The sequence below is a fragment of the Mesoplodon bidens genome (assembly GCF_964165515.1).
Source record: "Mesoplodon bidens genome assembly, chromosome: 7".
NCBI classification, from domain to species: domain Eukaryota; kingdom Metazoa; phylum Chordata; class Mammalia; order Artiodactyla; family Ziphiidae; genus Mesoplodon; species Mesoplodon bidens.
This window is the reverse complement of record NC_138164.1, coordinates 105,783,752-105,810,040: the sequence shown is the minus strand read 5'-3', so window position 1 is coordinate 105,810,040 and position 26,289 is coordinate 105,783,752. Positions and strand designations below refer to the sequence as shown.

General features: G+C 38.7%; 1 long non-coding RNA gene across 1 annotated transcript in view; it reads right to left on the bottom strand.

Annotated features, from left to right (window-relative positions):
• LOC308620492 overlaps positions 1-26,289 on the bottom strand; it is a 99,084-nt gene that overhangs the window by 19,718 nt on the left and 53,077 nt on the right. The window contains exons 3-4 of the long non-coding RNA XR_014016323.1: positions 8,847-8,979; positions 8,691-8,744 (exon numbers count right to left, since the gene is read on the bottom strand). This is a non-coding gene — a long non-coding RNA (uncharacterized lncRNA). The remainder of the gene's footprint in view (positions 1-8,690; positions 8,745-8,846; positions 8,980-26,289) is intronic.

Below are 26,289 nucleotides of genomic sequence, written 5' to 3'. Positions count from 1 at the left end.
CCGCAACAGTGAGAGGCCCGCATACCGAAAAAAAAAAAAGAAAAAAAAATTAAAATAGAACTGACATAGGATCCAGCAATCCCATTCTGGGTATATATCTAAAGGAAATGAAAACAGGATCTCAAGGAGATATCTGTCCTCTCATGTTCACTGAGGCACTATCCACAATAGCCAAGATATGGAAGCAAACTAAATGTCCATCATTGGATGAATGGATAAAGAAAATGTGATATTTACACACAAGGTGATATTAATCTTTTTAAAATAAGGAAATCCTGTCATTTGCAACTTCATGGATGAACCTGGAGTACATTATGCTAAGTGGAAGAAGCCAGACACAGAAGAACAAAAAATACATGATCCCACTTCTATGAAGAATCTAAATAACCTAAGTAATTAAACTCATAGGAGAAAGTATAATGGTGGTTACCAGGGGCTATGGCAGAAAGGAGATGCCTTAGTCACCTAACAAGGAGATGTTGGTCAAAGGGCGTAAAGTTTCCCACTGGCCTTTGTTATTAGGAGCAAATACTGTCAAAACCACCACGCTGAAGGCCCATCACTGGCAATCATTCAATTAAATCACCATCAACCCAATATTTCTCACCTATTTGGCAACAGCCCAGACCTAGTAAAAATCAAGGGACTAAGGAAAAGCAGCTCTCTTAACCACATAGAGGCTTTCATCTTGATAATGAACACTCCCAGCAAGGACTGTTCAGGAACCAGAAGGTGAAGGTTTAGGAAGCCTCGCAAGATTTTAGGCCTGTGCCTGTGCTCAGGTGCAAAGGGTTATCCACCAAAGGAAAACTTTTACAGCACGATCACTCAGCCTCCTGAAAGGAACATTTTTATGACGGCTCTGGTACTCAAAAGTATATGTAGGTCTCATACAATTAAACAGCTCTTTTTCATGTTCGTGGACCTGGGGGATCTCTGAAATTCCTGAGAGTTTGTCCTACACAGGTCAAGTGACTTATAGGGGCCTTTGTGGGATCAATTTAGGGATGCCACAAAGCTTTGTCTTAACTGATGGGGTTCTTTGATTACATACTCGAAGTCATTATTTCAGATTTAAGGTGAGTCCTCCAAAAATATTTTGTTAAAATGCATCTACCTCCCTCTGGGGCACTGAGGGGAAAAGCTACAACAGACTTGAAAGCTTTTATCCATCTAGACAGGCAAGTTGAAGGGGATTCAAACCTAGAGGACCATCCTAGCCTGCTATGGAAATAAGCTTGGTGGAATTCCACCCCCCAAAGTGAGTTCTTAATTAGCCTCAGATCAATTGAAAGTACTGTCAAATAAGAAATCCAAAACTCATTAGAAAAAAAATTATCAATTTACCTGTTCCTAGAATCCAAGAATGAAAATTAATCTCATCCTATTGATCTTGGAGAAAGGTAAAGAAATATTCTTACGGGGCTTCCCTGCTGGCGCAGTGGTTGAGAGTCCGCCTGCCGATGCAGGGGAGACGGGTTCGTGCCCCGGTCCGGGAAGATCCCACATGCCGCGGAGCGGCTGGGCCCGTGAGTCACGGCGGCCGCTGAGCCTGCGCGTCCGGAGCCTGTGCTCCGCAACGGGAAAGGCCACAACAGTGAGAGGCCCGCGTACCGAAAAAAAAAAAAAAAATTCTTACTACAGCTGTTCCCAATAGGCCTGCAGGGCTTCCCTGGTGGCACAGTGGTTGACAGTCCGCCTGCCGATGCAGGGGACGCGGGTTCGTGCCCCGGTCTGGGAAGATCCCACATGCCGCGGAGCGGCTGGGCCCGTGAGCCATGGCCGCTGAGCCTGCGCATCCGGAGCCTGTGCCCCGCAACGGGAGAGGCCACAGCAGTGAGAAGCCCGCGTAACGCAAAAAAAAAAACCACCAAAAACCAATAGGCCTGCAGTGTAGTCAAGCTTTGTATTCTGTCTCGTTGTTGACCCAATGGTGTTCATTTCCACCATGGCTACTAAACTTTCTTAAAGGACTTAAGCTACCAACAGTAAAGGATTATTATGTTTCTACTGAATTGAAAATATGACGTATCCACAATTAAGAAAACTGCTAAACAGTAGAACAGTACTGCCTGCACCTGTCAATATTAATAACATCTGTGGAAGATTAGAGTATAAAAGACACCATTCAGGTCTGGCTTTGCTTCTTGCTAGCAAAGTGAAAATGGCAATTCCACCTCTTAGGCTTTGTTCTCTGATTTGGAAAGTGAACTTGATAAAGAACACCTTGTAAAAGTGCAGACATACAAGCCAATGTTATTCGGTCTCTATATTCAAGGTGTAATTTATAAGAAAAAGAAAAAAACTTTTCAAACAACTGGAAAATGAAAGGATATAACCTTTATATGCCCACCACTCAGCTGTAACAGATTTTAACATTTTTATGTTTGTTTCAGATATATTTTAGAAATAAAACATTACAATGGAGACCCCCCACCATGTGCCCCTACTTAACGCAATTCTCCTTCCCTCTCCTGAGATGGTAACCGTCATTCCCACGCATGGTTTTACACTTTTACTAAATGAGTATATATAGATAGCGTTCGTTTTACAAATACAGCACATTTGCATATTTTTAAAGCTTTACAAGTGAGGTCATGCTAAAAATATTCTGCAACTCATCTCTAATAGTATTAAACTGACAGACCTATGGCTTATTCATTGTATCTGCTACATAGGACTTAAAGTTTGAACATATGTTGTTCTCAAAGTTTTCCATAAATTCATTCATTTAGTCATTGAAACAGTCCTAGGAGGTAGATATTATTTTCCTCCCATTATACAGATGATCAAGTGATACATGGAGGAATTAAATAACCTGCCCCGAGTCACACAGCTAGTAAGTGGCATGTAATCTGCATAGGATCAGACTCTGAGATAAGGGTTCAAAGCTCAAGATTGGTTCAAGAGGGGCACAGAAATACAATAGCTAATATTGAGGAGGGTTCCTGGTGGGAAGGTGTGCTTAATTAAGTGACAGGTGGAACCACTCACTCACCTTTCTGAAAGTCCTTTATCAACTCTATCTTTTCCAGCTTCATCTTCACTCACCATAAGAAGTCAAACTAGGGCTTCCCTGGTGGTGCAGTGGTTGAGAGTCCGCCTGCCGATGCAGGGGGCATGGGTTCATGCCCCGGTCCGGGAAGATCCCACATGCCGTGCAGCAGCTAGGCCCGTGAGCCATGGCCGCTGAGCCTGCATGTCCAGAGCCTGTGCTCTGCAGCGGGAGGGGCCGCAACAGTGAGAGGCCCGCGTACCGCAAAAAAAAAAAAAAATTCTATCAATTGTATATAAAGTATGGAAAATGGATACTGTGTGCTCCTTATTTCTGGTATTAATTAAAAATGTATTCAATAGTAAGTTCCAGTATAGCAGAATAAAGATCACCAAAAATTCACTTCTCCAAAAGGGAACCCTCCCTACACTGTTGGTAGGAATGTAAATTGGTGCAGCCACTACAGAGAACAGTATGGAGGTTCCTTTAAAAACTAAAAATAGAGTTACCATATCATCCAGGATTCCCACTCCTAGGCTTATGTCCAGAGAAAACTCTAATTCAAAAAGATACACGCACCCCAATGTTCATAGCAGCACTGTTTACAGTAGCCAAGACATGGAAGCAACCTAAATGTCCATCAACAGATGAATGGATAAAGAAGATGGGGTATATATGCACAATGGAATATTACTCAGCCATAAAAAAGAATGAAGCATTGCCATTTATAGCAACATGGATAGACCTAGGGATTATCATACTAAGTGAAGTAAATCAGATGGAGAAAGACAAATATCATACGATATCACTTAATGTGTGAAGTTTACCAAATGATACAGATGAACTTATTTACAAAACATAAGTAGACCCACAGACATACAAGACAAACTTATGGTTGCCAGAGGGGGAAAAGGTGGGGTAATGGATAAATTAGGAGTTTGGGATTAGCAGACACAAACTACTATATGCAAAATGGATAAACAACAAGGTCCAGCTGTATAGTACAGGGAACTAGATTCAACATCTTGTAATAACTACAATGGAAAAGAATCTGAAAAGAATATATATATATATATATATATATATATATATATATATATATATAAATGGAATCCCTTTGCTGTACATCAAAAACTAACAACATTGTAAATCAACTATATTTCAATTAAAATCAAAAAACAAAAACAAAAATTCACTTTTCTAAAAAATAAAAGACAAAAAAAAACCTGACAGAAACTGTCAAATTTAACTTTCTCACAATTCTAGAAATTAACCTAAGGCTTGCAGCCATCCAAGGAGCATGTATTCAAGACTAACGGTAGAATCTCAGTAAGAACAATGAGCTTTGTGACATTCTAACTTGTTCTATGCCAATTCCTATCGCCCCAGCTCCATAGTAGCCATGAAAACCAACAGCCTAGCAGAACCCAAAGAACACAGAACAGTCTGGGGCTCCCTAAAATCCCATCCCCAGAGAATTGTCATTATTTGAGCTCTCTGGAAGTTTTCCTGAAATCCTGGTCTTAATTTGACTTAACTCAAAATATGCTCAATTTGAATAGACCTAGATCAAGTAAGCAGATTGAATTAATAATTAAACACTACCCACAAAGAGAAATCCAAGCCTACATGGCTTCACTGGTGAATTCTACCAAACATTTAAAGAATTAATACCAATGCTTCACAAACTCTCCCAAGAAACAGAAGAGGACAAAACTGCTCAACTCATTCTATGAAGCCAGTATTACCCTGATACCAAAACCAGACATCACAAAAAGAACTACAGACCAATATACTGTATGAATGTAGATATGAAACTCCTTAATAAAATACTAGAAAAGTGACATACAGACAAATGGAAAACAATAGGGAGAGCCCAGAAGTAAACCATTATATATATAGTCAATTAATTTATGACAAGCCAAGAATACACATTAGGGAAAGTACAGTCTCTTTAATAAATAGTGTTGGGAAAACTGGACAGCCATATGCAAAAGAATGAACCTGGACCACTATATTACACCATATATAAAAATTAACCCAAAGTGGATCAAAGACTTGAATGTAAGATCTGAAACCATAAAACTCCTAGAAGAAAACATAGGCAATATATTTCTTGACACTGGTCTTGGCAATGTTTTTTTTGTTTTGTTTTGGATCTGACTCCAGAAGCAAAGGCAACAAAAGTAAGGATAAACAAGTGAACTACATCAAACTAAAAAACTTCTGCACAGCAAAGGAAGTCATCAATAAAATTAAAAGGCAAGCTACTGAATGGGAGAAAATATTTGTAAATCATATATCTTATTAGGGGTTAATATCCAAAATATGTAAAGAACTCATACAATTCAATAAAAAAATCCAATTTTTAAAAACAGGCAGAAGATCTGAATAGACATTTTTCCAAAGACAACATGCAGATGGCCACCAAGTACATGAAAAAATGCTCAATTATCAGGGAAATGCAAATCAAAACCACAATGAGATATCATCTCACACCTGTTAAAATGGTTATTATCAAAAAGGCAAGAAATAACAAGTGTCAGGACGTGAAGAAAAGGGAACAACTGTGCACTGTTGGTGGGAATGTAAATTGGTGCAACCACTATGGAAATCAGTATGGAAGTAAGTTCCTCAGAAAAAATTAAAAATAGAATTACCATATGATCCAGAAATTCCACTTCTGGGTACTTATATGAAGAAAATGAAAACACCAATTCAAAAAAATTTCTGCACCCCACCATGCTCACTGCAACATTGTTTACAATAGCCAAGACATGGAAACAACCTAAATGTCTACTGATGAATGAATGGATAAAGAAAATATATACACACACACATACACACACACACAAATGGAATATTATTCCAGCATAAAAAATAAAATCTCACCATTCACGACAACATGGATGGATCTTGAGGGCATTATGCTAAGTGAGATAAATCAGACAGAGAAAGACAAATACTGCATGATCTCACTTATATATGGAAAGTATACATAATATACTTAAAAAAAGCAAAAACAAACAAACAAACAAAAAAAAACCCAAGCTCACACAGAGAACAGATTGGTCAAATTGGTGATTACCAGAGGCAGGGATTGGGGGTGAGCAAAATGGGTGAAGAGGGTCAAAAGGTACAAACTTCCAGTTACAAAATCAATAAGTGATGGAGATGTAATGTACAACATAGTGACTCTAGTTAATAATACTGTATTGCATATTTTCAGTATACTTTTAAGTATATCTTGAAAGTTCTCATCACAAAAAAATGAAATTTTGAAGCTACATGTGGTGATGCATATTAACTAGACTTATCATGGTGATCATTTTGTAATATATATATATATAAATATTGAATCATTATGTTGTACACCTGAAACTAATGTAATGTTATATGTCAATTATAGCTCAATAAAAATTTTTAAAAAGAAAAGAAATTCATCCAATAAGTACATTATAAGATACGCAATATCATTAGTCACCAGGGAAATGCAAATCAAAGCTACAATAATACCATTTCACACCCTCTAAGGTTACCAGAATCCAAAAGATAGAAAATAGCAAGCATTGGCAAGGATGTAGAAAAATTGGACCCTCATACACTGCATGTAAAATGCGATAGTCACTTTGGGAAAGTCTGGCAGTTCCTCAAAAATTTAGCATTACCACGTGACCCCGCAATTTAACTTGTACATATTTACCCAAGATAATTCAAAACTTGTGCACAAATGTGCATAGCAGCACTATTCACAATAGCCAGAAAGTGGAAATAACTCAAGTGTGGTATATCCATACAATGAACTATTATTCAGCAATGAAAAGGAATTAAGTATTGATATATACTACAATATGGATAAACTTTGAAAACATGCTAAGTGAAAGAATTTAGTCACAGAAGGCTACATATTACATGATTCCATTTATATGCAATGTCGAGAATATGCTAATTTATAGAAAGAGAAATTAGATTAGAGGTTTCCAGGAGCTGAGGGAAAGCAGACTGTGGAGTGACTGCTAATGGATATGAGGTGCCTTTTGGGGGTGATTAAAATATTCTGGAATTACATAGTGATGATGATTGCACATCTTTGTAAATATACTAAAACCACTATATTGTACACTTTAAAATTTTTTAAATAAACTATTCTTCCCTACTCCATGACGGGTAGTTAAACCGAGTGATAAAGCCCTGCTTTATTTTTTTAATGCTAACTAATGGAATTCTAGATGCTACCCTTTGATGGAAAATCTTCATAATAAATAAAAGTAAACCTGAGAAAGAAATGAAGCCACCAAGGAAGAGATCCTTTGTACCATAAAACTTGTTCAAAGAATCTGACTTGGTAAGGTGTTAAACAAAAATCCCCCTCCGCCACCCCTCCACCCAGTCCTAGAACTTGAGAATTTTCAAAACCATAAACCAAATTGTTCCACACATACAAATCTCTCCTTGAAAGTATAATTTCAAAAGGGTCTTGTAATACTGAAAACTTTAAAAATGGTTTTCATGCCCTGAGAAAATAACCTTTAAAGAAATCTGTAGCTCTGATGGACTGTTTCATTTCATAGTTTTTTGTCCCTGTAATAACATTGTAGTTGTTCTCTGTGCATCGCTCTTACTATCTCTTATTTAATTGTATAAACTTTGTAAAGCCATGCTATCAATCTTTTAGCCTTTGTTGTTTTTTCCCTTATGCCCATAATAAGTCATGCTTTGAAATATGTGAAAGGTACATGAAGGCAAAAGAAATTAGAAATATGCGTACTTCAAAAAAGAAGTTGAATTAGCAAGTTTTGTGGATGTAAAGTAGTAAACTGAAGGAAACTGGAATTGTTTATATCACTCACAAACCACACACCTCTCAATAGATAGTTGAGTTATTCTCCATATAATGTTTCTCTACATACGTATTTTTTTAGTTCATGTTGTAAAACCACTGCATGTTAAGTGCAAAGTCCACTTTTTCTTCCTCCACCAAAGGTCAATGTTGAATTGCCTGAGAGTTCCGGTCAGAAAATCCAGGTTCATTCCCGCTCTCCCGCTCCCTAGTTCTATTACCTTAGACAAGGTACCTAGACTTGACTTCACTCTAGCTATATAACCACAAAGAAAAATGAAAAATAGAGGAGGTTTTACCACCAAGGATCAAAAAATTACCATCTTAGCCAATAACTCCAAGGAGTATATTTGAAAGGGCAATTATAGACCAAACTCATTCACGGACAGAGATGTAAAAATTATCAAAGTACTAGCCAATTCACCTCTCATCAAACATCCTCAGATCTTTCCTTCTGAATCCCCCTAGTGATTTCTACCTCTGACATACATTGCAATCCACAATTTTCCATTACCTCCTTCTCCCAAAGAAGGATGTAAATCTCAATTTACCAATATCTAAGCTTCAGTCCTTCCTCTGTTGGACAGCTGCATGACTTGGGGTAAACTGTTACCTTTTTAGCCTCAGTTACTTAATATGAAAACTGGGAATGATACGTTCTTTTCAGTGTTTCTAGACTTTAGGAGACCTAAGGACCAAAGATGTATGAGTGGTTGAAAAGTCATAATAAAATATATGGCAATGTATTCTCCCCAATGGGCCATGAGCCCTTCAAGGCCAATTCCTGGGTCCCATTGGTCTTTCGATTCTAAAAGTATCAAACTCAAGTGTCATAAAAATGAGCAGGTTCTTCACCTTTGGCTTTGACCTTGACTCCACCCATCTTGCACCAGCTAAGCACAGCAGCCACTGCAAGGTAAGATGGGGGGGGTAGTTTGTTATTTTGAAATGGTCACAGCTCTTACCTCTTTCTGAATCCCACACTCAATGACAAGATAATTAAACTCATACCCCTTCTCAGTTATGCTGGTGACAGGACAGCCAGTTCTCAGAGACACTTCATCAGAATGCAAGAGGCAGTCTTGACCAAGTAGAGTCAGTGGAACAACAGCCCAGAATGTAGAAGAAGTACACCCTATGGACACTGTTGAAAGAATCCAAAAAGAAAGATTCAGATAGAACTTTTTGTCCTAGAGGACACTGAAAGAAAATTTGAGCTTCTTATTAAAATATATATAGAGAGATACATATATATATTTATCTATATATATGTATATATACCCCTTAGAACACCCTTGACAGATGCAGTGTGATTGTTCAGATAAAGTCATAACAGTTGTGAGTGAAAATTAACCTCAGGTCAGACTTGCAGACTTATCTGGAGACATCCTCCATCTCCTTCACCCAGTGCCATTTCCTTTAAAACTACAGACTTAAGCTAAACGTGGGATGCTGTCTCTGCTTCACTTGCTGTGTGGGACTGCCCCGAGACTGGAGGAGTCTAAAGCTGGTATGATGGCCTTGGGTCTACATGACAAAACCAGTGTAAATGATGGGTGGGACACGAAAACAGCAGCTTCTCTGTAGCCTCTGGCCCTCCTCTAAAGCAGCCAAACACACCTTTTGTGGGTGAAGGGACAAAGGAAACCATATATTTGAGCAATATATGGTTCTGCCAATGTAATGAAGATCTGTACCTGCTGTGTCTCCTGCCTTGTATCCTTCTATAAAGCAAAATGAAGATAGTCTTAGAGTAAAGCCTATTGGCGTCTGGTGAGTCTGCCAGAAATCTGAAATCGAATCATCCACAGCTGTGGGCCCTCACTAATTCTACTACAAGGAATATATCCTAAGGAAGTTTTTAGATAGAGATGTAAAGGCATTCTTACAAATAAAGCTATCCATCACTATATTTTCATGATAAGGAAATACTAGAAATAACAAAATGTTTAAAGTCCTACATAGAAAGTGAACTTATCTAGTGACCTTTTTAATAAAGAAAGAGATACATAGTTTAGGTGAGAAACAATGACTGTAAAGTAAGCCACAGGTCTGACACATGGACAAAGTAAGTGAGTTGCAAATAAAACAACAGATATTACCAAAAAAAAAAAAAAAGAAAAGAAGAAAAAACACTAATTCAAAAAGATACATGGACCCCAATGTTCATAGCAGCATTATTTACAATTGCCAAGACATGAAGCAACCTAAATGTCCATCAACAGACATGATATGTATGTGTGTGTGTGTAGGTATACACACATATACATATATACAATGGAATACTAGTCAGCCATAAAAAAGAATGAAATTTTGCCATTTGCAGCAACATGGATGGACTTGGAGGACATTATGCTAAGTGAAATAAGTCAGACAGAGAAAGATAAACACTGTATGATATCACTTATATGTGGAATCTAAAAATATAACAAACTAGTGAATATAACAAAAAGAAGCAGACTCATAGGTATAGAGAACAAACTAGCGGTCACTGGGGGTGGGTGCATTATAGGGGTGGGAGAGTGGGAGGTATAAACTATTGGGAGTAAAGTAAGCTCAAGATTGTATTACACAACACAGAGAATATAGCCAATATTTTATAATAACTGATTAAATGGAAAGTAACCTTTAAAATAGTATAAAAGATTTTTAAGCAGATATTAAAAGATAACTTTATGACTTAGGAAAACTAAATGAGGAGAGAAAAATGAAGATCTTTGTTTCCACGCCTCGATTTAGAAGTAACACAAAAACACTCAAATAGAGTTACAGATATAGAAAACAAATTTATGGTTACCAGGGGGTAAGGGGGTGGGGGGGGATAAATTGGGAGATTGGGACTGACATACACACACTACTATATATAAACTAGATAACTAATAAGGACCTGCTGAATACCACAAGGAACACTACTCAATACTCTGTAATAAAGTATATGGGAAAAGAATCTAAAAAAGAATGGATACGTATATATGTATAACTGATTCACTTTGCCGTACACCTGAAACTAACATAACATTGTAAATCAACTATACTCCAAAAAAATTTTTTTAAATAAATAAATAAATAAAAACAAGGGGACAGGGGATGACCAGAGATAGGGGGCTGGATAATGAGTAGATCAGAATGGGACACGGAAAAGAAAGCTGAAACTTCAAGCAAGGAAATCTTTTCCCCTAGGCAGGGTGAATGCGGTGGAGAGTTGTGCAGTGAAAAATACCTACATCTAAAAGGAAAAGTAAAAAATAGCTCTTGACATCCACCAGAGGGCAGACAGCAGAAGCAAGAAGAACTACAGTCCTGCAGCCTGCAGAACAAAAACCACATTCACAGAAAGATAGACAAGATGAAAAGGCAGAGCGCTATGTACCAGATGAAGGAACAAGATAAAACCCCAGAAAAACAACTAAATGAAGTGGAGATAGGCAACATTCCAAAAAAATAATTCAGAATAATGATAGTGAAGATAATCCAAGACCTCAGAGAAAGAATGGAGGCAAAGATCGAGAAGATGCAAGAAATGTGTAACAAAAACCCAGAATTAAAGAACAAACAGAGATGAACAATACAATAACTGAAATGAAAACTACACTAGAAGGAATCAATAGCAGAATAACTGAGGCAGAAGAATGGATAACTGACCTGGAAGACAGAATGGTGGAATTCACTGCTGTGGAACAGAATAAAGAAAAAAGAATGAAAAGCAATGAAGAGAGCCTAAGAGACCTATGTGACAACATTAAACGCAACAACATTCGCATTATAGGGGTCCCAGAAGGAGAAGAGAGAGAGAAAGGACCCGAGAAAATATTTGAAGAGATTATAGTCGAAAACTTCCCTAACATGGGAAAGGAAATAGCCACCCAAGTCCAGGAAGTGCAGCGAGTCCCATACAGGATAAACCCAAGGAGAAACATGCCGAGACATATAGTAACCAAGTTGGCAAAAATCAAAGACAAAGAAAAATTATTGAAAGCAGCTAGGGAAAAATGACAAATAACATACAAGGGAACTCCCATAAGGCTAACAGCTGGTTTCTCAGCAGAAACTCTACAAGCCAGAAGGGCGTGGCATGATATACTTAAAGTGATGAAAGGGAAGAACCTACAGCCAAGATTACTCTACCTGGCAAGGATCTCATTCAGATTCGATGGAGAAATCAAAAGCTTTACAGACAAGCAAAAGCTAAGAGCATTCAGCACCACCAAACCAGCTCTACAACAAATGCTAAAGGAACTTCTCTAAGTGGGAAACGCAAGAGAAGAAAAGGACATACAAAAACAAACCCAAAACAATTAAGAAAGTGGTCATAGGAACATACATATCGATAATTACCTTAAACGTGAATGGATTAAATGCTCCAACCAAAAGACACAGGCTTGCTGAATGGATACAAAAACAAGACCCATATATATGCTGTCTACAAATGACCCACTTCAGACCTAGGGACACAGACTCAAACTGAGGGGATGGAAAAAGATTTTCCATGCAAACGGAAATCAAAAGAAACCTGGAGTAGCAATACTCATATCAGATAAAATAGACTTTAAAATAAAGAATGTTACAAGAGACAAGGAAGGACACTACATAATGATCAAGGGATCAATCCAAGAAGAAGATATAACAATTATAAATATATATGCACCCAACATAGGAGCACCTCAATACATAAGGCAACTTACACCAATGGACAGATCATCCAAGATGAAAAATAAGGAAACAGAAGCTGTAAATGACACAATAGACCAGACAGATTTCATTGATATTTATAGGACATTCCATCCAAAAACAGCAGATACACTTTCTTCTCAAGTGCGCATGGAACATTCTGAAGGATAGATCACATCTTGGGTCACAAGTCAAGCCTCAGTAAATTTAAGAAAATTGAGATCATATAAAAAATATTTTCTGACCACAGCGCTATGAGATTAGAAATGAATTACAAGGAAAACAACGTAAAAAACACAAACACATGAAGGCCAAACACATGGAGGTTACTAAATAACCAAGATCACTGAAGAATTCAAAGAGGAAATCAAAAAATACCTAGAGACAAATAACAATGAAAACACGACAATCCAAAACCTATGGGATGCAGAAAAAGCAGTTCTAAGAGGGAAGTTTATAGCAATACAATCCTACCTCAAGAAACAAGAACAATCCCAAATAAACAATATAACCTTAGACCTAAAGGAACTAGAGAAAGAAGAACAAACAAAACCCAAAGTTAGCAGAAGGAAAGAAATCATAAAGATCAGAGCAGAAATAAATGAAATAGAAAACAATAGCAAAGATCAATAAAACTAAAAGCTGGTTCTTTGAGAAGATAACCAAAATTGATAAACCATTAGCCAGACTCATCAAGCAAAAGCGGGAGAGGACTCAAATCAATAAAGTTAGAAATGAAAAAGGAGAAGTTACAACAGACACCTCAGAAATACAAAGCATCCTAAGAGACTACTACAAGCAACTCTATGCCAATAAAATGGACAACCTGGAAGAAATGGACAAATTCTTAGCAAGGTATAACCTTCCAAAACTGAACCAGGAAGAAATAGAAAATATGAAGAGACCAATCACAAGTAATGAAATTGAAACTGTGATTAAAAATCTTCCAACAAACAAAAGTCCAGGACCAGATGGCTTCACAGATGAATTCTATCAAATATTTAGGGAAGAGCTAACACCCATCCTCCTCAAACTCTTCCAAAAAATTGCAGAAGAAGGAACACTCCCAAACTCATTCTATGAGGCCACCATCACCCTGATACCAAAACCAGACAAAGATACTACAAAAAAAGAAAATTACAGACCAATATCACTGATGAATATAGATGCAAAAATCCTCAACAAAATACTAGCAAACAGAATCCAACAACACATTAAAAGGATCATACACCATGATCCAGTGGGATTTATCCCAAGGATGCAAGGATTCTTCCATATATGCAAATCAATCAATGTGATACACCATATTAACAAATTGAAGAAGAAAAACCATATGATCCTCTCAATAGATGCAGAAAAAGATTTTGACAAAATTCAACACCCATTTATATAAAAACTCTACAAAAAGTGGGCATAGAGGGAACCTACCTCAACATAATAAAGGCCACATACGAAAAACCCACAGCAAACATCATTCTCAATGGTGAAAAACTGAAAGCATTTCCTCTAAGATCAGGAACAAGACAAGGATGTCCACTCTCACCACTATTATTCAACATACTTTTGGAAGTCCTAGCCACGGCAATCAGAGAAGAAAAAGAAATAAAAGGAATACAAATTGGAAAAGAAGAAGTAAAGCTGTCACTGTTTGCAGATGACATGATACCATACATAAAGAATCCTAAAGATGCCACCTGAAAACTACTAGAGCTAATCAATGAATTTGGTAAAGTAGCAGGATACAAAATTAATGCACAGAAATCTCTTGCATTCCTATACACTAATGATGAAAAATCTGAAAAAGAAATTAAGGAAACACTCCATTTACCATTGCAACAGAAAGTATAAAATACCAAGGAATAAACCTACCTAGGGAGACAAAAGACCTGTATGCAGAAAACGATAAGACACTGATGAAAGAAATTTAAGGTAATACCAACAGATGGAGAGATATACCATGTTCTTGGACTGGAAGAATCAATACTGTGAAAATGACTATACTACCCAAAGCAATCTACAGATTCAATGCAATCCTTATCAAATTACCAATGGCATTTTTTACAGAACTAGAACAGAAAATCTTAAAATTTGTATGGAGACACACAAGACCCCGAATAGCCAGAGCAGTCCTGAGGGAAAAAAATGGAGCTGGAGGAATCAGACTCCCTGACTTCAGACTACACTACAAAGCTACAGTAATCAAGACAATATGGTACTGGCACAAAAACAGACATATAGATCAATGGAACAGGATAGAAAGCCCAGAGATAAACCCACACACCTGTGGTCAACTAATCTATGACAAAGGAGGCAAGGGTATACAATGAAGAAAAGACAGTCTCTTCAATAAGTGGTGCTGGGAAAACTGGACAGCTACATGTAAAAGAATGAAATTAGAACACTCCCTAACACCATACACTAAAATAAACTCAAAATGGATTAGAGACCTAAATGTAAGACCGGGCACTATAAAACTCTTAGAGGAAAACATAGGAAGAACACTCTTTGACATAAATCACAGCAAGGTATTTTTTGATCTACCTCCTAGAGTAATGGAAATAAAAACAAAAATAAACAAATGGGACCTAGTGAAACTTCAAAGTTTTTTCACAGCAAAGGAAACCATAAACAAGATGAAAAGACAACCCTCAGAATGGCAGAAAATATTTGCCAATGAATCAATGGACAAAGGGTTAATCTCCAAAATATGTAAACAGCTCATGCAGCTCAATAGTAAAAAAACAAACAACCCAATCCAAAAATGGGCAGAAAACCTAAATAGACATTTCTCCGAAGAAGACATACAGATGGCCAAGAAGCACATGAAAAGCTGCTCAACATCACTAATTATTAGAGAAATGAAAATCAAAACTACAATGAGGTACCACCTAACAGCAGTTAGAATGGGAACCCTCTTGCACTGTTGGTGGGAATGTAAATTGATACAGCCACTATGGAGAACAGTATGGAGGTTCCTTAAAAAACTAAAAATAAAATTACCATCTGATCCAGCAATCCCATTACTGGGCATATACCCAGAGAAAACCATAATTCAAAAAGACACATGCACCCCAATGTTCATTGCAGCACTATTTACAATAGCCAGCTCATGGAAGCAACCTACATGCCCATCGACAGACAAATAGATAAAGATGTGGTACATATATACAATGGAATATTACTCAGCCATAAAAAGGAACGAAATTGGGTCATTTGTTGAGACGTGGATGGATCTAGAGATTGTCATACAGAGTGAAGTAAGTCAGAAAGAGAAAAACAAATATATTAACACATATATGTGGAACCTAGAAAAATGGTACAGATGAACTGGTTTGCAGGGCAGAAATTGAGACACAGATGAAGAGAACAAACGTATGGACACCAAGGGGGGAAAACCGCTGTGGGGGGGGGTGGGCTGAATTGGCCGATTGGGATTGACATGTATACACTTATGTGTATAAAACTGATGACTAATAAGAACCTGCTGTATAAAAATAAATAAATAAAATTCAAAAAAACCCCAGCCCAGCTCTTCTTCTCAAGCATGAGGATAAACTAGATAAATCACTTGCTTTGGGAGGGTGGGGAGGTAGAAGGCAAAAGGGAGGAAGCAACATCACTACAGAAGTCAGGAAAATAAAATGGCAAGTCACTTCTACACAAAAGAGCACACGGCAAAAGACCCAGCAACGTCCACACCTTCAGCAAAACATGAGGGTTGCTCTTGTACCTGACTCTTGCTCAGAAAACGCCAAAATTATGCAGAAAAGTAAAGATGATCGTAACCCCACAGAAGCCTTCACGATGTCAGCCCCCAACCAAAGACCCTGGAAAAACACAGGAAATTGGTAGCACCTGGCCTGTTTTGAATAATTTTATAGCCAATGCCACACACAGCTGACTGCGTTTACAAGTCACTTTGTGCTGATTGATTTTATTTTCCAGGAATATGGATTGTTTTTGCTGATTCAAATTGCTTAATATCTGGAAAATATGGAAAGCACAAAGAATGAAATTAAACTCTTTATAAAAGCCACCATTTTTTATATTCAGAGAAAGACTTCTTTCTACCACCTGAAACTTGACATTCTCCTGATCACTCCAGTACCGAAATCAGGAATGCAAAGAAAGTGCCACCAGCGAATCTTTGAGAACTGTGACTTTTCCAGGCCCTCTGACGTTCCCGGGAGAAGATGTTCAGAGTGTCAGTGTGTGTTTATCGAATTGTTGGGGAATTACATTTAGGGAGATATTTTAAGCCAGTGGTTTTCAAACCTTAGCAGGATCAGAATCACCTGCAGGGCTTGTTAAAACACAGATGGCTAGGCTGTGCCCCAGATTCCAATTCGAGGCTGCCATGGGGCCCAAGAATGTGTGTTTCTGAAAGTTCCAGGTGATGCTGATGTGCTGGTCCCAGGACCACACTTTGAGAACCACTGACTCAGATAATATTACTTTAGAGAACCACACAGTTCAATGGCTCACAAACTTTAGGTTAATTATCAAAATTATCAGGAGGGTTACTTAAAAATGTAGATGTCTTAGTTCCACTCCAGTCCAATGGGATCTAATTGTAGCTGAAAGCTTTAGAGTACATCTGAATCACTGCAGGTTCTTCTGAAAAAATGTACATTTCTAGAGTCTAAACCAGAGGGACAAGGCCCAAGAATCTGCATTTTTAACAATTGCCCCAGGTGATTTGTGGAGGCTCATACCTTGAGAAACCTGGAGCAGAGGTCCTCAGGACTACTGATGAGGGAGGGAGGGAGGGAGGCCTCCTATTCTCCTTCAGTGATTTCCATTTCATTTTCATCTGTTTTACGTTAGAGCCTTCTTTTTTTAACCACCAACGTTATAAATCCTCTATGTACTTTGAAGTATAAGATCTTAAAATTAAATTAAAAACTAGATGTGACTAGAGGTTGCTCCATAAATGTCATCTTTGATACATCAATGAGGAATAAAAAAATGATTCCAAATCCTACTTTCCTTCATATATTTCTGGTATTTCCAACACCTATATAATATAAATGCTATAAATGTAAAACAAATGTTTTATAAATTTATAAATGTAAAAATGTATTAATTTATACATTTATAAATGTAAAACATTTATGTTATTTGTGCTAGTAGTTGTGCTCTTTTGAGGATCTGGAATGATCTAAAAGAAAACAGAGAGACCCGTCCAACCAGCATGATATTGGGCCTAATTCCAGAATCAGCAATCTGAACAAAGCCTTTCCATAAGAGGAAAAAAAAAAAAAACTTCACCCAAGGCAGCATTTCCCTCCTCCCAACTGTAGCTTCTTCTAGACATGCACATATTATAATAGGAAAAAAGTGGTGGGATAAATCAGCATGCCACCAGGCCATTGTGTATCACTTCCAGATCTGGGAAGGAAGGACCTCTGCTCATGACTCAGGCTTTAGAGGGCTTCACTCTGGCCTTCTCCACTGTGCCCTTCCCCTGAGGGAGAAGATGTGTTGGATCAAGAGGACAAGCCACCAAGAGCCCAAACCTCCAGAATTTTCTACCCAAATGGCCCTCATTTCACACCCAAGGCCCACATGGGTCTCTCCCCTGAGTCTGTGTCCTCCCTGGTGTGGGTACCCCTTGGCCCAGTGGGTGACCAAAAGGTAGTTGCCTACTAGAAATATGACCAGAGCTTGGACACGTCATTTGTAGTGTCCACACCCATGCTCTCCATGTGTGTGGGGCCCCTCACAACACAGATTGGAGTGGGATTGGGAAGAGAGGAGAAATTGGGCCACAGGCTATGGGTAGGAGAGTGAAGTGGAGTGGAGACAGATGGTGGCTCTCACCACACTGCAATGTTCCAACACAGAACTCTGAGGACTCTGAAAATTCCAAATTAAAATCTGCCTTTCTATCTCATTATGAAAGTTGGTTCGTCAAAATAGGAGGCCAGAACATATCTTGTTTAACAGTTTCTATGATTGATTTATAATTTTTATATCTGGAACATGTGCCTCCACTTGTACCCTTGCTCCTATCCCCATATATGCTGGATAGGAACGGACCTGGGCCATTTGGGCTCAGCTCAGAGTAGCTGGTCTTGGGCCATATCTACTGATCTCCTTGGAAGCTCTTAGGACCTTGTCTAGCTCAGCCAACGACCTTGAAGGACCTGGATTTTACTAGACATCTTGGTTCACCCCTCAGTGTTCACCTCTAGTAAATCAAGCAAATAAATGGAATTACATAAGTCGTGTTTAACAGCAGGTACAGAGGAGAAACAAAAGGAGTACAGATTATCTCATAGTGCATTTACCTGATTAGATAAAGAAAGACTGAATAATAAATGACTCTAACGTACTTAATACTTGGGTGACCTTGACTTCAGACCCTAGATGCTTAAATCCTGAATTCTCTCTCAACCTTGCTGGAAACCACCTCAATCTTTTACTTTTATTTTCTAGTTTGTTCCTATGTAAACTTCTAACATTTATTGCAGTGTGATTATAGGCCAATATATGTTATTAATTTATTATTTGGTTTAAGCATCTGGGGCGCTTCCTTTCAGCAATATTTGACAACCTCTAACATAGCAGGCATCCTGCATGGTGCAGTAGGAGATACAATGGTGAACAAGGAAGATTGACCCTTGCCTTTGAGGACCTCACTGGCAGGGAAACAAACACAGTTAAGAAATATTGATAATTCTGCAAGTAACTAATTGCAATTCTCGTATGTGCTACAAAGGAAAGTACAGAGTGCCAAGGGTGTAGATAACAGAGGAACATAACCGAGTCTGGAGGTGCCACGAGAGTGTCCCTGAGGAAGTACAGCCCCCCGTAACCACAAGGGATGCCTGAAACAGAGGATAATACCAAACCCTATATATACTGTTTTCCCTATACGTACATAGCTATAATAAAGTTTAATTTATAAATTAGGCACAATAAGAGATTTAGAACAATTATAACAATATACTATAATAAACAGTAGGTGAATGTGGTCTCTCTCTCCCAGAATACCTTATTGTAAGAATGTAATGCCTTTTCCATTTTAACTAAGCACTTTTCATGCACCACGGGCTTCCCTTTTGCAGTCAGAGGTGTGACAGTCAAACTAGCACGAATTTCTTTTTCCCTCTTGATAATTTCATGGGTAGAAGATTCGTTCTTACTGTAGACCTTAGCAACTTAAGCATACAATTTTTTTCTTTCCTTATTAAGTGGAGAACTTTCCTCTTTTCACTTAAAGCAAGCACGTATAGCTTCTCCTTGGCGTATGCGAATTGTTAGCATAGCGCTTTGCTACTCTGGCGCTTTGGGGCCACCATTAAGTAAATAAGGGTCACGTGAACATGAGCACTGTGATAACACAATAGTGGATCTGATAACCCTGACAGGTGCTGAGTGAGGACATCTAGAGTACGTAGATGTTTAGATTTTGGATTCTGTTGGATGTGAGAACATCTGGAGTACGTAGATGTTTAGATTTTGGATTCTGTTGGATGTGAGAACATCTGGAGTACGTAGATGTTTAGATTTTGGATTCTGTTGGATGTGAGAACATCTAGAGTACGTAGATGTTTAGATTTTGGATTCTGTTGGATGTGAGAACATCTGGAGTACGTAGCATGAGAAAAAATAATAGTTTAATACAAAGCCCTGAGAACACACAATATTTAAAGTTTAAAAATATATATATTGGTAGTGAGTACAAAGAAGGAGTAGTCAAAAAAACTGGGAGGACAACAGGGGTGGAGGTTGATGCTATTGCCACAAAAGTGATGTGGGAAATGTGTCTCAAACTGGAGAATCAACTATATTCAAAGCTTTTAAGAGTTCAGGTGGAAAAGACAACCCACAGAATGGGAGAAGTTATTTGCAAATCATATATCTGATAAGGGCCTTGTATCTACATAAGGAACTCTGCAATTCAATAATAAAAAAACAAATGTTCCAATTTAAAAATAGGCAAAGGGGGCTTCCCTGGTGGCGCAGTGGTTGAGAGTCCGCCTGCCGATGCAGGGGACATGGGTTTGTGCCCCGGTCCGGGAAGATCCCACATGCCGTGGAGCAGCTGGGCCTGTGAGCCATGGCTGCTGAGCCTGCGTGTCCGGAGCCCGTGCTCCGCAACGGGAGAGGCCACAACAGGGAGAGGCCCGTGTACCGCAAAAAAATAAAATAAATAAATAAATAAATAAGAATAGGCAAAGGATCTTTTTGGAGTGATGAAAATGTTCTACAGTTGACTGTGGTGATGGTTGCACCTATCTGTGAATGCTCATATCTGTGAACACGTGAAAGACCATTGAACTGAAAACCATGGAAACCACCTGACGTGGGTGAAATGTATAAGATGTGACTTATATCTCAAAAAAAAAAAAAGCTGTTGTTTCAAAAGGGGGCCAAGTTAAGTGAAAACTGAAATTTGTCCATTGCATTTGGAAACAATTTGTTCGTCATGTCAGCTGAGGAGTTTGAATGTGATGGTAGAAGCCGAAGACAACTGTAGAAGTTAAGAGTCTGCCAGTCACCTGTCTACTCTAAGAGCCATTCCCTGCCCTTCCTCTGCTCAGCTCTGAATCAGAGGGCTGATCCCTGCCAATATCCACCCCACATGCCACCACACCCCTCTCCTAACTGGCTTCCAGTTAGGAGTGATCAGTGGGAAGCCAGATGGTAATGATTTACAGCTGGGTCTATGGCCTGTTATCTCGCTTTCACGGATGCCTGGGAATCTGACCCTCAGTTAACTCTCCTAACGTTAACTCAAGAAATTGTTATAAATTCACCTATACCAGGTATGAAATAAATGACAATCTAGATAAAGACTACATATTGCTTTGTTGTTTCTGCCCCCAGAAAGTGAGAGCTAGTCACGTCTACTTGAGGAGGTGTATAACTAGGTAGGTATAAAAGGTGAAGAGACCCCAGCACTGCTGGTTTCCTTGAGCCAAGGTTGTCCATCTTCCTCAAGCCACTCATGGCCATGCTCGTATCAAGCACAGAGTGACCGGAACATCAGAAGCTGTGCCTGGGACTTGTAACGTCTGCTCTATGTGGATATTGTGCTTGCTGGTACTTTCACGTCCTGTATCCTTTCTTATGGCTAGGTAGACTTGATCCTGGGTGAAGCCTACTGTGCCTCATGAGTTCGATCATGAATCTGTATCCAACCTCACTGGTGCTGGTAGAGCAGAGTAGACATCGCTGGCAGGAGATTGGAGGGTGGGAGAAAAGGAGGATCTAGGGTACTTCTCCCCCTTAATCTCTCCTCATGAGACATCTCCAGTGAGGGTACCCTTGCCAGACAGCCCTACCTTCCACAGTTCCATTGGCTTCCATTGGCCCCTCCAAGTCTAGGGTAGTGACAGTCTGCAGTTGCTAAACTCTGGGGTGCCTCATCTCCTATTTACTCTTTCAGCTATTCTAAAACCCCTCATTATTAGCAGAAAATGAGATAATAATCTGTGGCATGTGGTGGCATCACACTACTTAATTTGTCACCCATTGCTTCTTACAACGATGAGCCAGCTGAAGGCAAGACTTTTGAAGATCAGCTAGCTTCTGCAGTTGGCTATGACAGCAACAATAATGATTTAGGAGAATATGGGGTGCTACTTCTGACATCATGGACCAGCTTACAGGAATAAAATTTTAAATTTAAGATCTTAAGTTCTCTGTTTGACTTATGTTCAGAAAACCAGAGACCTTCTATACAAGCCTGACAAGATGTCATTATTTCTTATACCCACAGGCCAGAGGAGGCTGAGAATTAATGCCAAGAGCTAACTGTACAGCTTGCAGAATTACAATGCAAGTATAGCTTATAGCCCACTAAAGTCTCTGTTGTAAGGATTTGATCACTGACTAGGAAGGAGTGGGATCCTAAGAATCAAGATAGGTATTTTGAATATACTTGAAAGGACCTGAGAATCTTAATCATCTACTCAATTTGAAACTTTCTTGTTCAAAGAATTAGCTTCTCCTATCCTGGCTGAACAGCCTAGGCTTCCTTTGCTTAAAGACCCTATAATAACCTAATTTGAGGCAGTTTTCCTGCAAGGATATGGCTGTTCTCCTTAAAGCCTAGACCTATGACCACTCATTTTCTCTGGAACCATCACTAGGGTTAGATCCCACTATGCCCCAGGAAGACAAGTGCAAAGTTTGATCCAACAGGAGACAGCTTAAACACAAAAATAATTACGAGATCTTTCTAATTTACATTTGCAGAAACCTAGGAAAGATATTTGGAATTGGATTCTTGGCATATTAGATCAAAGAAAACAGAATGTAATGTTGGATCATGCCAAATATTAATGTAGATGCAGTTACCAGAGACTATGAACTGTGCTAACTTTAGCTATAGGAAGTGACCCCAACATTTTACTTGGTTGAAAGCAGGACTTAATAGTGACCTACATTAGGAAGAATGAGAGGCCAGAAATGCACTGTCAAATGCTTAAGGAGATGGGAATGTTGAAGAGAATTTATATCATGTGCAACCCACTCACCTAGCCTCTCTCTTCCTTGGGAAAGTCCAGAGAATACTCTCCTAACTATGACATTAGGAAATGAACTAGTGATGGGAAATGGTTGAGAATGATAGTGAGAGACTTGACCATTGAAATTATCTCAGTCAGTCTGATGTGATCCTAAATTAGCCAAGATTAGATGACACTACTTAACCATCAAAGACAAGGTTGGAGCAATTACTATAACTGGTAACAGAACCAGAGTGACAATAGAAGTGTTTTGACTGATAGACATCAGCTAATGAATAATGAGGTAGCTAGAAATGAAATAGATGGTCAGCTTACAAAAGTATTGCTTGAAATATATAACTGGAAAAAATTCTAAGTATCACATGTCAGTTATTGACTGCTGTGTAACTAATCACTCCAAAACAGTGGAGTGGATTACAATCATTTTCTCACAAATCTATGGGTCATCAATTTGGGCTGGATTTAGCTGGATAGTTATTCTATTAATTTTGCCTGGGGTTATTCATGTTATTTTATTCATCTGGTGGCTAAACTAATGCAAAATGATCTAGAATCACTTCACTCCTTGGCGGAGGTTGGCAGGCTGATGGCTAGACTGTCTCAGTTCTCCACAATATGGCCCTTCCAGCAGGCTAGCTCATGTTCATACACATGGTGGGTCTCCAGATTCACACAACAGAACTCAGTGCAAAAGCAACTTTCAACCTTCCACTTACATCTTATTTGCTAACTTCCTATGGACCCAAGTAAGTCACATGACCAAAGTCAAGTCTAGGATTAAGGAGATCTCCTGTATGGAAATATAAATTTTACAAATGTTAGTATACAGGTGTCGCATAAAGCCTTGAGATTTAACGAGATCACTAAAGCAGAAAGAAGAGTTCCAGGAACTGAACCCTAGAATATTACAACTTTTAGAAAATCAGGCACGTTACGAGGAACCAGCAAGAGAAAACGAAAAAAGGATCACTCAGAAAGGTAGGAAAAAAACTCCATAGGGCTTCCCTGGTGGTGCAGTGGTTGAGAGTCCGCCTGCCGATGCAGGGGACACGGGTTCGTGCCCCGGTCCGGGAGGATCCCACATGCTGCGGAGCGGCTGGGCCCGTGAGCCATGGCCGCTGAGCCTGCGCATCCGGAGCCTGTGTTCCGCAACGGGAGAGGCCACAAGAGTGAGAGGCCCGCGTACGGCAAAAAAAAAAAAAAAAAAAACCCAAAAAACAAACCAAAAAAACTCCATAAAAGGATGGTGTTCCAGCCAAGTAAAGTAAGTATTTGAGGAGAAAAGAGCAATCAATCATCAGGTGAAGTAAATGAGAATTTTAAATTCACAATGAAACCAGCAGTGTGGAAGTGACTTGTGATCTTGATAAGACCAGTTTCAGCGAAAGGGTGAGGGTATTCAAGCCTAAATAGAATAGTTTTAAGCCAGAAATGAGAAAACAGTTTTTAGCTGCAGGACATTGCTTCTGATATAATAACTAGGAAATGACACATTTTTTTATTTTTCTAATTTTTATTGGAGTATAGTTCATTTACAATGTTGTGTTGGTTTCAGGTGTACAGCAAAGTGAATCAGCTATACATATACATATATCCAGTCTTTTTTTAGGTTCTTTTCCCATATAGGTCATTACAGAGTATTGAATAGAGTTCCCTGTGCTCTACAGTAGATCCTTATTCGTTATCTATTTTATATATAGTAGTGTGTATATGTCAATCCCTAACTCCCAATTTATCCCTCCCCCCCTTAGATTGGAAAACTGTGGAAGTAATGCAGACTGAATGAATTAGAGGTAGTAGAATGTGACCAATAAACGGATCTGTCCACTGTAATGGACAACAGAGGCAAACCCATCAGTGATCAACATATTAGCATTAGCAGAGGAAAAAAATGGAGGAAAAGAAGTCATAATTAAGCCCATAGCTAAGGTGACATACTCTCTTTTTTCTCAACTTTATTGAGATATAATTGACAAACAAAAATTGTATATATATTAAGGTGAACAACAAGATGATTTGATATCCATATATATTATGAAATGATCACCATAATCAAGCTAATTAACATTTCCATCATCTCACATAATACTATTTTTTTGTATGTGGGGGGATAACACGTAAGATCTACTCTTAGCAAATTTCAAGCATACAATACAGTGTTATTAACTAGAGGCACTATACTGTACATTAGATCCCCAGAATCTATTCACCTTATAACTGAAAGTTTGTACCCTTTGTCCAACATTTCCCTTTTTCCCCCAATCCCCAATCCCCGGCAACCACCATTCTACCATCTGCTTCTATGACTTTGACTTTTTTTAGATGCCACATACAAGTGATATCATACAGTATTTGTCTTTCTCTAATTTATTTCTTTTAGCATAATGCCTTCAAGGTCCATCCATTTAGTCACAAATAGTAGGATTTCCTTCTTTCTCATGGCTGAATAATATCACATTGTATATATATACCACGTTTTCTTTATCCATTCATCAGTTGACGGACACTTAGGCTGATGTCATAATCCTGGCCGTTGGCAACAACGCTGCTAAGAATGTAGGAGTACAGATATCTCTGAGATATTGTAACTGTGCTTGTTTTTCAACCAAAGAATGGTTAATAGTTAAAGCTCAGGGGTTTGGTGGACTGGTTCCTGTTTCACTTTGAGTTTTTTGCTCTGTTTCTGCCTTTGTTCTTGTTTTTACAGAACTATATGACCACTGACCCATAGAACAGATACGCTGATATGGACAATGTAATGACCACACTCAAGTTCTAATATCAGCAAGGTACCTCGTGATTAGTGTACACATCTCCGAGAGTAGAAGAGCAGCCCACCCCCAGCAAGTAGCCTGCAGCCGTCTCCTGCTTCCCTTCTTATATAAATCCTGCTAACACTTGAAGAGTTGGGAGTGGGTTCTTTCGGGCAGTAGTCCATTTTCTCCCTAGCTTGTCGGCTTCCTTAAAATAAAGCTACTTTTCCTTTACCCAATGCTTGTTTCTCAGTATTGGTTTCTTGAGCAACAAGCAACAGAAACTGAGTTCCATCACAATACTGATTTCATTTCCTTTGGATATATACCCAGAATTGAGATTGCTGAATCAAAAAATAGTTCTATTTTTAACTTCTTAAGAAAATGCCATACTGTTTTTCATAATGACTGTACCAATTTACCTTCCCACCAACATGGCACCGGGGTTCCCTTTTCTTCAAATCCTCACCAACACTTGTTACTTCTTTTCTTTTTGACAATAGCCATCCTAACAGGCGTGAGGTGATATCTCACTGTGGTTTTGATTTG